This window comes from Rhipicephalus sanguineus, chromosome 1 (genome assembly GCF_013339695.2).
Source record: "Rhipicephalus sanguineus isolate Rsan-2018 chromosome 1, BIME_Rsan_1.4, whole genome shotgun sequence".
Classification (NCBI taxonomy): domain Eukaryota; kingdom Metazoa; phylum Arthropoda; class Arachnida; order Ixodida; family Ixodidae; genus Rhipicephalus; species Rhipicephalus sanguineus.
In genome coordinates, this window is record NC_051176.1 from 230,647,064 (window position 1) to 230,659,150 (window position 12,087).

Sequence of the window (12,087 nt, forward strand, 5' to 3'; positions counted from 1 at the left end):
CTGGTGGTTCTTCTTATAGACCTGCATTTAATATTTATCGAATACAACAATTTGGCTGATGCATTGAAAATTGACAGTACTAACTGATCTGGTCTTGTTGTCCAAAACCTTTTTACAAGAAACAAGCAGTGACTCGAAATGCTGAAGTGGCATAAAAGCCAATATAATTTTTTTTTTTCGAAAAAGAAACAAAGTGTATCTTTTGTTAAACTTTTTTTTATGTGCTATTATATTAAAGGACCAAGCATAAGAAACCAAGTAACAATGATATACTAGTAAAAATTATGCTTGAAATTTCATGCGCATGAAGAAATGGAAATTTTAGAGAGGCATGCCAAGGTGCATGGGGAGATTTGTGTAAGGGTGTAAACATTATAGAAGACAACTAGATTATAGCTTCTTCTCAGACTTCATTTGAACAGATGTTTTAATAGTTTATCTGGATATTAGTTGTTGACAGTTAGTTGACATGGTTGAAGTTATTCACTGAGAAGCACTGCTTCAACATTGAAAGAGGGCTGACTGGATACGGGCGGGTAACTAACTGATGATCTGTTGTACAGAAATGTATAAAATAAAAATGCAGTGAACAGATGCAGTGATAGTCTCCCCTTTGCATTGACATTTGGCGAAATAAGTCAAGGCGACCCCGTAATTCAAACAAAATTGTGTATGAGATTTATTTATGGCTCTGCTGCTGACCTCAAAGTCACAGGTTTGATACCGGTCACGGTGGTCGCATTTTGATTGACGTGAAATGCTAGAGGCCCGTGTACTGTGCGATATCAGTGCATGTTAAAGAACACCAGATGGTCAAATTTCCGGAGCCCTGTACTACGGCATGCCTCGTAATCACATCATGGTTCTGGGATGTAAAGCTCCATATATTAGAGTTAGTTATGTTAAAGCATAGTGGAAAATCTGTTTTTAGAATTTCATAAAAGAGCTTGCTTTCCAATTGCTGATTTCACTAAGTGATGGATGGCCAGCTAGATGGCTTTAAGCAACAGCAACAAAAAAAAAGTTTCGCTAACGAGCAAAGCAATGAATGTGATAGCAACGATTTGTAAATACAAAGTAAGGCTAGCTGCTAAATCTTTTGGATCCGATCTTGCGTAACTCAACAAAAACACTGGTTCAAGGGAATGCGGCCACTCCAGGGACTTTAGCGGTTTTCGTGCTGTCAGTTCTCTAAACGTGAAGTAAGCCTTGAGAGCACAGCAAGTTTATGAGCCGTCTCCTGTTGCCTGTCGAGATAGCACGCGCCCTTTGGGCGACGTACCCCCCCTCCCCTGGCAGGCCTTGCACGCGGAGTGATGTTATCGCATGCACCCTCCGGGCGACGGAGACTGCCAGCTCGTTTCATTTCCGCTTCAGCCTTCAGAGCTTTTACTCGCAGATAGAACATATGACGTGCTGGGTGATGTTATCAATTTGGACTTTATACAGAAAATGACAGCGACACCAACGGCAAGAACCTGTCGAGAGTGTCCAAATAATTGCTATCGCAATAAAAGAAAGCATTCCTTGGCCGTTTACTAATAGAATCCCGTTTTGGTTAAAAACAGCCACACAGTCAACATGATGCAGAGTTGCTAAGAATGATTAAGCAGTATGCACATACAAGGTGTTTCACGTAACAAGAACCAAGGATTTTAAAAAATAGTGGTTAACCGCAACTGAAGTAAACCAACTCCATATGGTTTGCTGTCATGTTGAGCTCGTTAGGGTATTTTTATATTGTACATGATTAGTAAATTAACTAAGATCAATTATGTAAAACTTTTAATATTATCTTTAGGGCCAAGTGCATTTTATTACGTTGTAGAGAGAATTCCAAAATGGCCGATCGAATTGTTTGTGGCAACGTACATGCTACGTGGCAATTTTTTCTGGCGCTTAAAGAAAGCCCATGAAATATGAAATAAAGCCGCCTGGCTGCGCTCATGCACAGCCAGGCAGTGTTGCAGTGCTATCAACCATGCTTCGTACGAAAGGGTGATGCACACAGGCCATGGTGAAATGAGCGGCCACGGCTCTAGGCATCAGGCTTCACAGCACGTCAGCATTTTTGGCAGCGGAACACGGCAAGGAAGCGCTATCGTCCCTGATAAGCAATAAGGTTGCTGGTCTGCGCACGTGGTTCTTTCGTTTGAAGCACAGTTGATAGTGCTGCAATACGTTAGTGCACGAGTGCAGTCACGTGGTTTTATTTCATATTTCGTGGGCTTTCTTTAAACACCAGAAAAAATTGCCACGCAGCATGTACAGTATTCACGGATTCAAATGCGACATCAGTTTTTTAGTATAAAGACTGGTATGCGCAATTGCTCCAAATAACCACGTCATGTCGCGACAAATCTGGTCTCTAAAGATAGTGCTGGCTCTGATCTACGCGTTCGAGTCGAAATTATGCCGACGTGACCCGAACTGAACACTGTGGAAATGAAAGTATGTGCTTTACTAAGCTCTAAATTGTCCTGTTTCAATCTGTGAGTACTGTACATTACCACAAAAAATTGGATTGGTTGTTTTGAAATGTCCTCTACAACGTAACGAAAAGCACTTGGCACTAAAGTGAATTTTGAAAATTTTTCCATTAATTTATCTTAATTAACAAATTAAGTTGAATATAAAAATATCCCAACGAGCACCACGATGGCAAACAATATGTTGTTGGTTTCATTTAGTTGCGATTAACCACTTTTTTTTTAAACCCTTGATTCTTGTTACATGAAACCCCCTGTATATATTACTGCTACACACAGCAGCAATCTTGGTTTGTTCTTCAGCACCACTTTGTAGTGCCACCTCTACTGGTGTTGGTGATGCCATGGTTAGGGCATTGGTGGCTGTATAGACTACCTTCACTCGATCTGATTATTGCTTTTATTTTTAAGTGCGTAGCACTTTAGGGGCCCAGCTTGTCGTCCATCCGTATATCTCATGTGGCGTGATCACGCTCAAAATTAAGTGTCAATGCAGGCCTACAACAAGGCTAGCAATGCTCAAAGTCGGGTTAAAATAAACCAACAAGGTCTAAAACAATATAATTAACAGAAATAAGCCAGAAATAATTGCAACAATAAACCTACAATTGCTAAAAACGCTTCGGAAACGTGCGGCTTACACCCACGCCACACAAGAGAGGGCGCCACCGCCTCGTAAAGCATGCGATTGTTCCTCCAGCCGGCGCATCTCCAGTGTCTTTGTCGCTACACCTGAAGGGGGAAAACTTCTGATGGAACTCGCTGCAGATGACACATATCTCAGCCGCCGTAACAAGCAGGGAGTCGATAAAGCGCGGCAAAAAGTAGCACATGTCACACACCGAGTTTGCAAATCTCACTAACAAGATTCTGTTCGTACTGGGGAAACCCTACATGCTTGCCTCAAATATTCACGTCATCAATTTGGTTAACGGAGCAGTGGGAACTCTACGAACGAGAATCGCTGGGTGCCTTTGCTATGCACTTCCTCAGGTTTCACAGTAGTGGAGCTGCATTTAGTGCAGGATTTAGAATTACACCAATCGGCTACACAAATTTTTTTCTTTTGAATTACGCCATTAAGTATGAAAGGTTCCTGGGAACTTATGGCATTCAATTTCATACACTTCAATTTCTGAGTGCCACGAAAAGTAAGATAGACCTTGCACCAGAAGATTGACCTTGACCTATATTTTGGGGGCACATGTGCTTGTCGTCTTCAGCGTTATTTTTGGTTCAGCATCGATTGCTGCAAAGGGCAGTAAGGCATGTTTGCCAGAATTTATCAGTGAATTTCCATATATGAATGACTTCCTTCAACTTCACCGTCAGCGTAATATTTTCAATGATGACAAGTCCTTTCCCTTAGCGCACTGAAACTTGTGAGCCGTTTATTTTTAGACACCATATGGCTTTAGAATTATGACGTTTGGTTGTGCATATTACTCCTGGTTTCAAAATGATCTCGTGATTCATTTCAAACACATATGATGGTCAACTTTTGGCTCTAGGTCTAGCGCTAGGCAAGCTTGAGAAAAGCAACCACACCGAGACTTGTGGCTTTGTCTGTTGCAAAGAGAGCACCACTAGTGGCTCTCTTTGCCATTACAGTATAAATTGTCACCCTTTGTTACATCATTTTGGTCCACTTCTGGCTGCTCCTACTGTTTTTGCAGCAGAAGCAAGGAGATATTTACATGCAGGAAGAAGATTGAGGTGGGCACTTGTTTTATGTTGGCAATGAAATGTTTGTAACAGTTGTGCATCTAATGTTTTTCAATGAAACTGCCCTGAATGATCATCTTGGCTTTGTTCATTTGTCAGTTTTAGAAAGGGCACTTCCAAGAGGATCAGCAGGATTCTGTAGCTGTCACCTTGAGACACCGCTTGTGTGTGTCCAGTTTATTGTGGATCCCATCTTCTACATATAACATGAATGCACTCAATGTTTTGTTTTGAAACTGCACTTACAAAAGCAGATAAAAGTTTCAGTAGTATCTCATGTCTGAGCAGAAGCAAAGTTGCTTACAAGTGTTGCACATGTCACTAAGCTAATAGTATACTTGGATGTCACTAGTCCCAACTTCACTCTTGGCACAATGCCTTCTCTCATTCTGTCATTCACTTGGCATGCTTCGCTTTCTTTGTTCTCCATAACATTTCACATTTTTTACCGTGGCTGCACTCATTCAATTACGCACTTATTACTACCATATTGCATCCCTTCAGTGCCTGTTCTTACTTTGCACAGGAATTCACATGTCAAAGTTATTACCATCCTATATTGCATTCTCTCGTGTCTCTTTGTTGTCTCTTCTGAATTCATCAAGCTTGTTGATTGCTGCGCTGCTTTTGCTCAATTCATAGGGGCTTGATGCTCTGCCCTAAGCACCACATGGGCAGCATCTTTAATATGCTTTTGCTTTCATTTCTGCTATGGCTATAGTTACTCGTAAGCTTTTGTCAGCAAGCTGAGAATATTTCACGTGGCTGTACGAAGCAATACCCAGTCCCAAACCTTCCACAGTGTTTTCAGCTAAAACAAGCAGTACAGAAGGCAGGGTGTGCTCAAGTGACTCCAATAGGGCACAGCTATTGTCACTTTACCCATACACACACGCATGCACGCAAGCATGCACACAGTAGAAGCTCATTAAAGGGCCCCTCACCAGGTTTGACAATTTTGAGCTGACGAGCGCAATGCATGCACTGGGCGTTCACGATTACATCTGCCGAAATTTGCAACGCTACTTGCCACGTAAATGGGTCAAATTTCAAGCTGAACGCCGCTTGCCCTTCTTCTCGCGGCCGCGCGCCCAGAGAATGAGGGGATGACGTACATGAGAGAATGGCCTTACGTAGATGGTAGTGCTGTGACGTCGCTCCTCTACGTAGACGACTGTGCTCTGACGTCGCTAACAGTAGCACGTGACACTGTGATAATTATTTGACACGACGTGTAGTTGGTGTAATTTGTTGCTTGATTGGATAAATAAAACTTGAGAGCAATAATAAAACACACAAATGGAATGTGTGCGTTTTCTGTTTTAAATTTTACTGCGAATCGCAGCGAGACTCGAGACTAATGTACCTCCGTTTCGCACGCGTTCGTGTTCTCGCGCTTTGCGCATCGTGCAGACGCCACCATTTACAACGAAACTAATTTTCTACCGCATTCCAGCGCTCATTAGCCTCATTTATCCTCCCGCGTCTAACTAGATGTTCATGCGCACACTGCTAGTCTCGCGTCCGTAAAAATGTTGCAACTTTCGTGCTCAGTAATAGGTTGAAAAGCCAAGTGATCGGCGAGGGTGCATTCGGCATAGCTTGCAGAGATGAAGCTCAAAGAACGCCGCCACAACACCGCTCGCATCTCGGGGGCTCGGGCTGGTTCGGGCACGTCATGCGCTCGTGACATTTTGTGCGCATGACGTGTTCATGCGTATGCGTTATGGGATCCTCCTGCTCGCGTGCCGAAGAGGGCAGGGAAGGGATTTGGCTTGCAAAGGCTACGCGGGGCGAGCGGCAAGTGTTTGCAGCTCGCCTCCTCGCATCATGGTTTCGTGCCGCTATAAATTATTGTTTTTCTCAGCTTCTAACCGACCGATTAGAAATATTCTTGTGGCATAATGCTCTTAATTGGGCTCGCAACAACTTGCAATGTCTAACTAAAATTCGTTAGGTCACCTGGTGAGGGGCCCTTTAATGGAACGTCAGAGGACCAGGGAATTCTTAGGTGGAATGCCATTCACAACATCTCCACAAAACACAATTGCTAAATTGCTAAATAAATAAACAATCATCTTGAGTAATCGAACAAGTTTTAGTATTTTCCACCATATACTGTATTGTGACTTTGACCACACTATTTGTCAGCTGCTAAGATCGGTATGTCTGTCAGTGCATTTTACCACATATTACTGGGGCTTTTTTTTTGGGGGGGGGGGGGGACTGGTGCTAAACACATGATTTTTACTCATTAATTATTACAGCATTACTGCTTAACTTCAGTACTGCACTTGCAACATGCACTCTTAAGTAACAAATAGAAAAGTAATTCAAGAAAATATCATTTACTAACATCATTCTTCCGAGTGATCCAGTTGATGTGAAAGTATTTTGATATGTCTAACTCAGGAGAGTTCTTATTAAAATAATGCTGGATGTATTATTAGTGAAGAGGGTTACCAGTTCAGTACAAGTTTCACACTACATTTTTTTGTGCCACAGTAGGAAGGTATTTTCCTTTTGAGAAAATTCGAGATAATAAACTTGATATTTAGCGAGATGGTGCATAGCTTTTTGAAAAATAAAGTACAAAAAAATAGAAATTTACATAGGTTGAGAAACACAGGACAAATGGTTGAGAAACACAGGACAGGTGCCTGTCCTGTGTTTCTCGACTTTGAATACAGTAGCTGAACAAAATTTTCAGCATTGACAGTGATTGTGTGGTCCAGTTGCATACATCATGCTAGATCATGATGTAGTATGCAACTGTGTAACTAGAAAGCTGCCTAACTGCGAACTACCAACAGTCCACAAATTTCTATGCCAGCTTGTGATGATGTTTGACGTTGAGGGGGTAGCATTTTGCGCCTGTTGGTTATGCATATTAGACTATTGGAACAGTGAAAGAATGGACAGGACCATGACAAGAAAAGCATGTTTGAGCGCCTGTCCAGTCTTCTTTGTATGTGGTCCTGTACATTTTGCACTGCATTTTGAACTTCAAATAATCCATTAACTTGGAAGAACACAGTGCACAGAGGCAGGAACAGCTAGATATTGGTGCAAACTGGAAGCATAAAACAATTGTTAATTACAATAAAACCTCGTTAATTCGAACTCGGTTATTTCGAAATTCCGCTTAATTCGAAGGGTTTCTGCGGTCCTGTATTTCGCAATGTAAATCTGAGTGCATAATTTGAAGCGGCGGTCATCGCCAGCCCGGTTAATTCGAAAACTTTGGGTGCCATGTGCCAATTCCCGATACCGATTTCGCCGCAAATCTGCGCAAGCGACGGCCCTTAGGAGCCACAGGGCAATGCAATGTAGTGATATTAATGAGTGACAGTTGAAACAACCCAGCATCGCTGCTGCTAGCGCAAAAAAAAAGAAAAAAAAAACCACAGTCTCGTGGTCAGCTAAAACGTGTGCCTGCGGAAAAGAAGACGTGCTTCACTGCAGCACAGCGGTGACACGCGGGCAGCATGTCGCATGCTTCTCGCAACGTCGGCGCGTCATGATAATAAAAAAAGAAAAGAATAAGAAAAGGAAAGATAATAAAGGACGGTCTGACGGAACCTCCGATTGGTGGATGCTTCGGCATATTGTGCACTTGCACTGCTGGCGGAGTTCTTGCCTGTAACGCCTACTTCGAAAACTCAGTTCGAAAACTTAGTGATCATGTTTTCCAGCCAGAACACATTGCGGATTCCGTCACACTGGCCATTATCACATTCTTTATTTTACCAGAAAGAATGGGCGAATGGTTGCATCATGACGCGCTGAGGCTGCGAGGAGCAGGTAGGTACATGCTGCCCGCGTGTCACCACTGTGCTGCAGTGAAGCACGCCTTCTTTTCCGCAGGCACGCATTTCAGCTGACCACGAGACTATTTTTTTTTTTTTTTTTTTTCGCTGACAGCAGCGAGGCCTGCCGTTTTCCCGGGTTTGCGGCAAAAATGGGACCGAGTATTGCTAGAAAACAACCCTTGGAGCCACAAGCTAGAAGGCCAAACGACCACCTCTGATTACTTTCAGTAATTCAAACTTCCTTGCATCCCGCTTTTTGTATGTTTCGTTAATTCGAAAGCCCGCTTAATTCGAAAGTTTTTCACAGTCCCAGTGACTTTGAATTAACGAGGTTTTACTGTATGTGCAAGTGTACTGGCACATGTGTGAAAATAATAATAATGAAATAACGGAGAAAACGAAAAGCAATGGACACATGATCTTTATACGATCATTGCATGAAGGTGACCTACACTACATCACTAAGAAATATTGCCTGCTTATAAGCAAGTCTTAGGGATCTGGCACTGATGCACGTAATGCCTTGTGCCTTGCTGAATGATATGGAAACCCTCCAAAATTTCAGTGTCCTCGCTTTGCCGTGACCAATCACAACCGCCCTTTTTTTTTAAAGGGGTGCGTCTGCATTGCCTACATTGATTTGGCATGCGTGCGGCATCATTTATGAAGAAGGGAGCCCAATGAGGCAATCATTGATACACTTGTCAAATTTTCTAATGTAAACTTTACGATAAGATAAAGACGTGCAATAAACTACTTGTATTAGGCAGGATATTAAATATGACATGGTTTGCACCATATGTGCTTTCTTTACATGTGCATGCCGTATATTTTTGTAATGTCAGCTTTCTGCAATCAACATTTAGTTGTTAGTTCCAGCTTATTCTGTCAGGTGCAGCCTTTTTCTCTGCTGTATTCATCACTGGCTTCATTTAATTTAATTATGCACCAGGTGGCCCAGTATGCTACCTTGTTATTCTAGATAGTCAAGAAAGCCTGAAAAATTGAGTGGCTACTGTATGTAGGGAATGCTCATCTGCAGACGCCATTTTGAGATAGGAAATACTTTCCTAACATATTGTGTTCTTTTTATCTAATATTATTTCCTTGTTGACTGAACTTTCACCTTCAACATGCTCACTTCTGTTTTATAATTTGAACAGGAAGCGGAATTACACAACCATGAGCAGGTATGGTTGCCTGCAGTTTTATTATCTTAGTTATTTTTCATTACTTTTGCTTTGTGGACGTAATGTATACACACTCTACTGTATAGGCATTCGTTATTAACTTGTAGATTTCTCCTGTGTTCACTTTTTATCTTCTTTTCACAGTTTTCTTTAATGTGGCTCTACTCTATTGCTTTAATTATAATTCCTGACTTATAGTTTACACACTACATTGCATCATGAGCCATTATCTCATGTAGTATGCTGTTATTTTTGCAATGAAATTAGAAGCTGTACAAGTAATACAAAGCATTATATTGTATGTACTTCAATACACAACATAAAAGTCTTCAATTCCTGATCCCCTTCCTCAGATAGAGTGGCAGGTGGTCACCTACATATATGCTAGCAGAATTCCCTGTGCTTGAATGAATGCTCTCTCTCTCTCTCTCTCTCTCTCTCTCTCTCTCTCTCTCTCTCTAACTCTCAAAAAGCTGTACTAAATGATGATATTCAAGTCACTCACTTGATTATGTGGCTGTCATGTTTTGCTTTGGTATTCTTCAAAACTTAAGGAATAAAAACTGAATGCTATTTGTCTTCATAAAATCATCAAATATTTCTGAGATATTTTGTTAGTTCCTTTCTGTTGTAGCAGTATTTCCAGAACGTAGATTTTTGGTTATTTGTACTAAAAGGAAATGTTAAATATTAGTCTTTTGTGTGTGTGTGGTGGGGGGGGGGGTGCATAACAGGCCTTGTTTTTACGAATTAGAAAACCATGCTAGACAGAAGCATATTTTTCTTTACTCAAGTATCTATATATGAAAAATAATGTCATAATTTTTATTTGTAGAGACAAAACAACCATGGCCTGATTGTGTTTCTTTTTTTTTTTTTCGTTGTTGTTAGGCGCTCTTAAAGAGTAATCTGCAGCTTATTATTGATCTGGAAAATCAGAAGTAGGGGTGTGCGCATAGTGAAATTTCATCTTGAATCGAATAGTGCCGAATAGTGGCCAAAAATGTCGAATATCGAATCGAATAGTATATTTACACGAAACGTGTACCACCAGTAACATCAAGACAAAGGAAAAATAAGGATACTACGGCGTGCTGGCAGCTTCATTACGCACTTACTCGTGTGTTTTTTTTTTTTTTTTAGCTTTTGTGGAGGCGCAAGCATGTCGATGCATAAACATTGTAAAGGCTAAGATAGGCGGTATGGTAGCTAGCTTCCTTTTCCCCTATGGTCTCGCATTACAGCTCATCTGGCAACGGTAATGTTGTGCTTTGTCGCCATGGGTGCTCCGGGCCCAAAAATCTTTGGGTGCCCATTCACAGCAGCGTTCTAACTGCACGCCGGAACAATGAGAGTTTGTGAACAAGTGGTGCGGTGCGTCAGTGGCGACTGCACAGCATGAACAAATTTTCAGCATGTGAAGCCAATCACTGAGGGTATCGCGGGCCAAAGTCGGGACAATAATTTTGCGGTGCTTGCGGCGTACGCGACCGAACTACAGAAGAAGTTCGTGCCTTCGTTTCGGAAGGGAAGTTGTGAAGGTCTTGACAGTTTTCTCATGTGTTTTTTACGTGCGGAAATGACATAATATCCTTTAAAATAAACATGCAATCGATTTTGAACCATGATATCGGTGCAAGTTTTAACGAAAGGCTTACTGTAATGGCGTTAGCATTTGTTTTAGCCACCCACCCTAACCAAGTTGCACCATTGCCCTTTGTCGCGTTTTAGATATTCGCCCTGTCGAATTATTTGAAAGTTCGAAACTCGAATATTCGCACTACCCTAACCAGAAGTGAAAAGTACATAAGTACTCTTAATAGCAGACATGGCAACTTTAAACACTATTTGCTGAAATTTCTATTCGGTGATTTTAGCATTTCTATTATGCAACTCTGCCTGTTTGGTGGCGAGCATGATCGCAAGCAAGTGGCTTTTCAGGGAGGTTATGGGTATAATACTATTTTTAAAAAAATTGCTTAAAGGGTGCCTTGCGGCGCTTCTTGAACATAGTAAAAAAATGCTGCCAATGTGTAGTCAAGGCTCCTGTGAATATGTTAGCTAAATATTATATGTAGTGCTGCACGCAGCAGGGAATTCTCAATTTCCTGTCATAGGCAGCCAAATTTGGTTGATTGGTTAATTTCACAATTGCGAAGATGTCCTCTTTTGTAACCCCTGTACTTTTCTCTTTAGTTGTCTTCTTTAGTACTTCTCCTTTTTGTCCTTGTATAGCTTATACTCTAAAAATTCTTGCCTTTGGTTGTTTGTTTCAAGTTCAATAAAGTAAAAAATATATACATGTATCTGCCTCCAAAAATACTATAAAAAAAGTATTATTTTTGTACTTTCGGTCTCGATCAACAGTCGTCTCAGGTGTCGGCTTTTTTCTACATTCATGTTAGGCAGCAACCACGCCTGAGTTGGTCATTCATCTTGTACTGAGCCTGCTTTCACAGTATTTACCGATCCATATTGTCGTCTCTAAAAACGGCAGTATGCTTGCTACTGTCACTCTAGCTCTCCCTCCCACATACATCGCACACTAGACTGCCTTCCCGGACATTGCTTTGTACTTAGCTAATTAAAAGGGCCCCAAAATGCACAACCTGGATTCGGCTACTATTCATCGTTGAAGCTGATGCTGGACAAAGCTGGTGTGCACCAGGCAGTACTTGTGTAGCTTGGCCAGACTTAAAGGGGTACTGACAAAAATTTTGGTGTGGCGTTTTTTTGCTGCAATATGTTGCTGTAGGCCTATTACTAATAACATGGCACATCGCTTTCTTCAGCGCACAACAGATAATGAATTACAGTCTCTTTATTACCGACCAGTCTCAGTTTTGGTTTGGGAGAGCTCCGAGAACGACA

General features: G+C 41.5%; 1 protein-coding gene across 1 annotated transcript in view; it reads left to right on the plus strand.

Annotated features, from left to right (window-relative positions):
• LOC119374064 (protein Jumonji-like) overlaps positions 1-12,087 on the plus strand; it is an 83,987-nt gene that overhangs the window by 39,092 nt on the left and 32,808 nt on the right.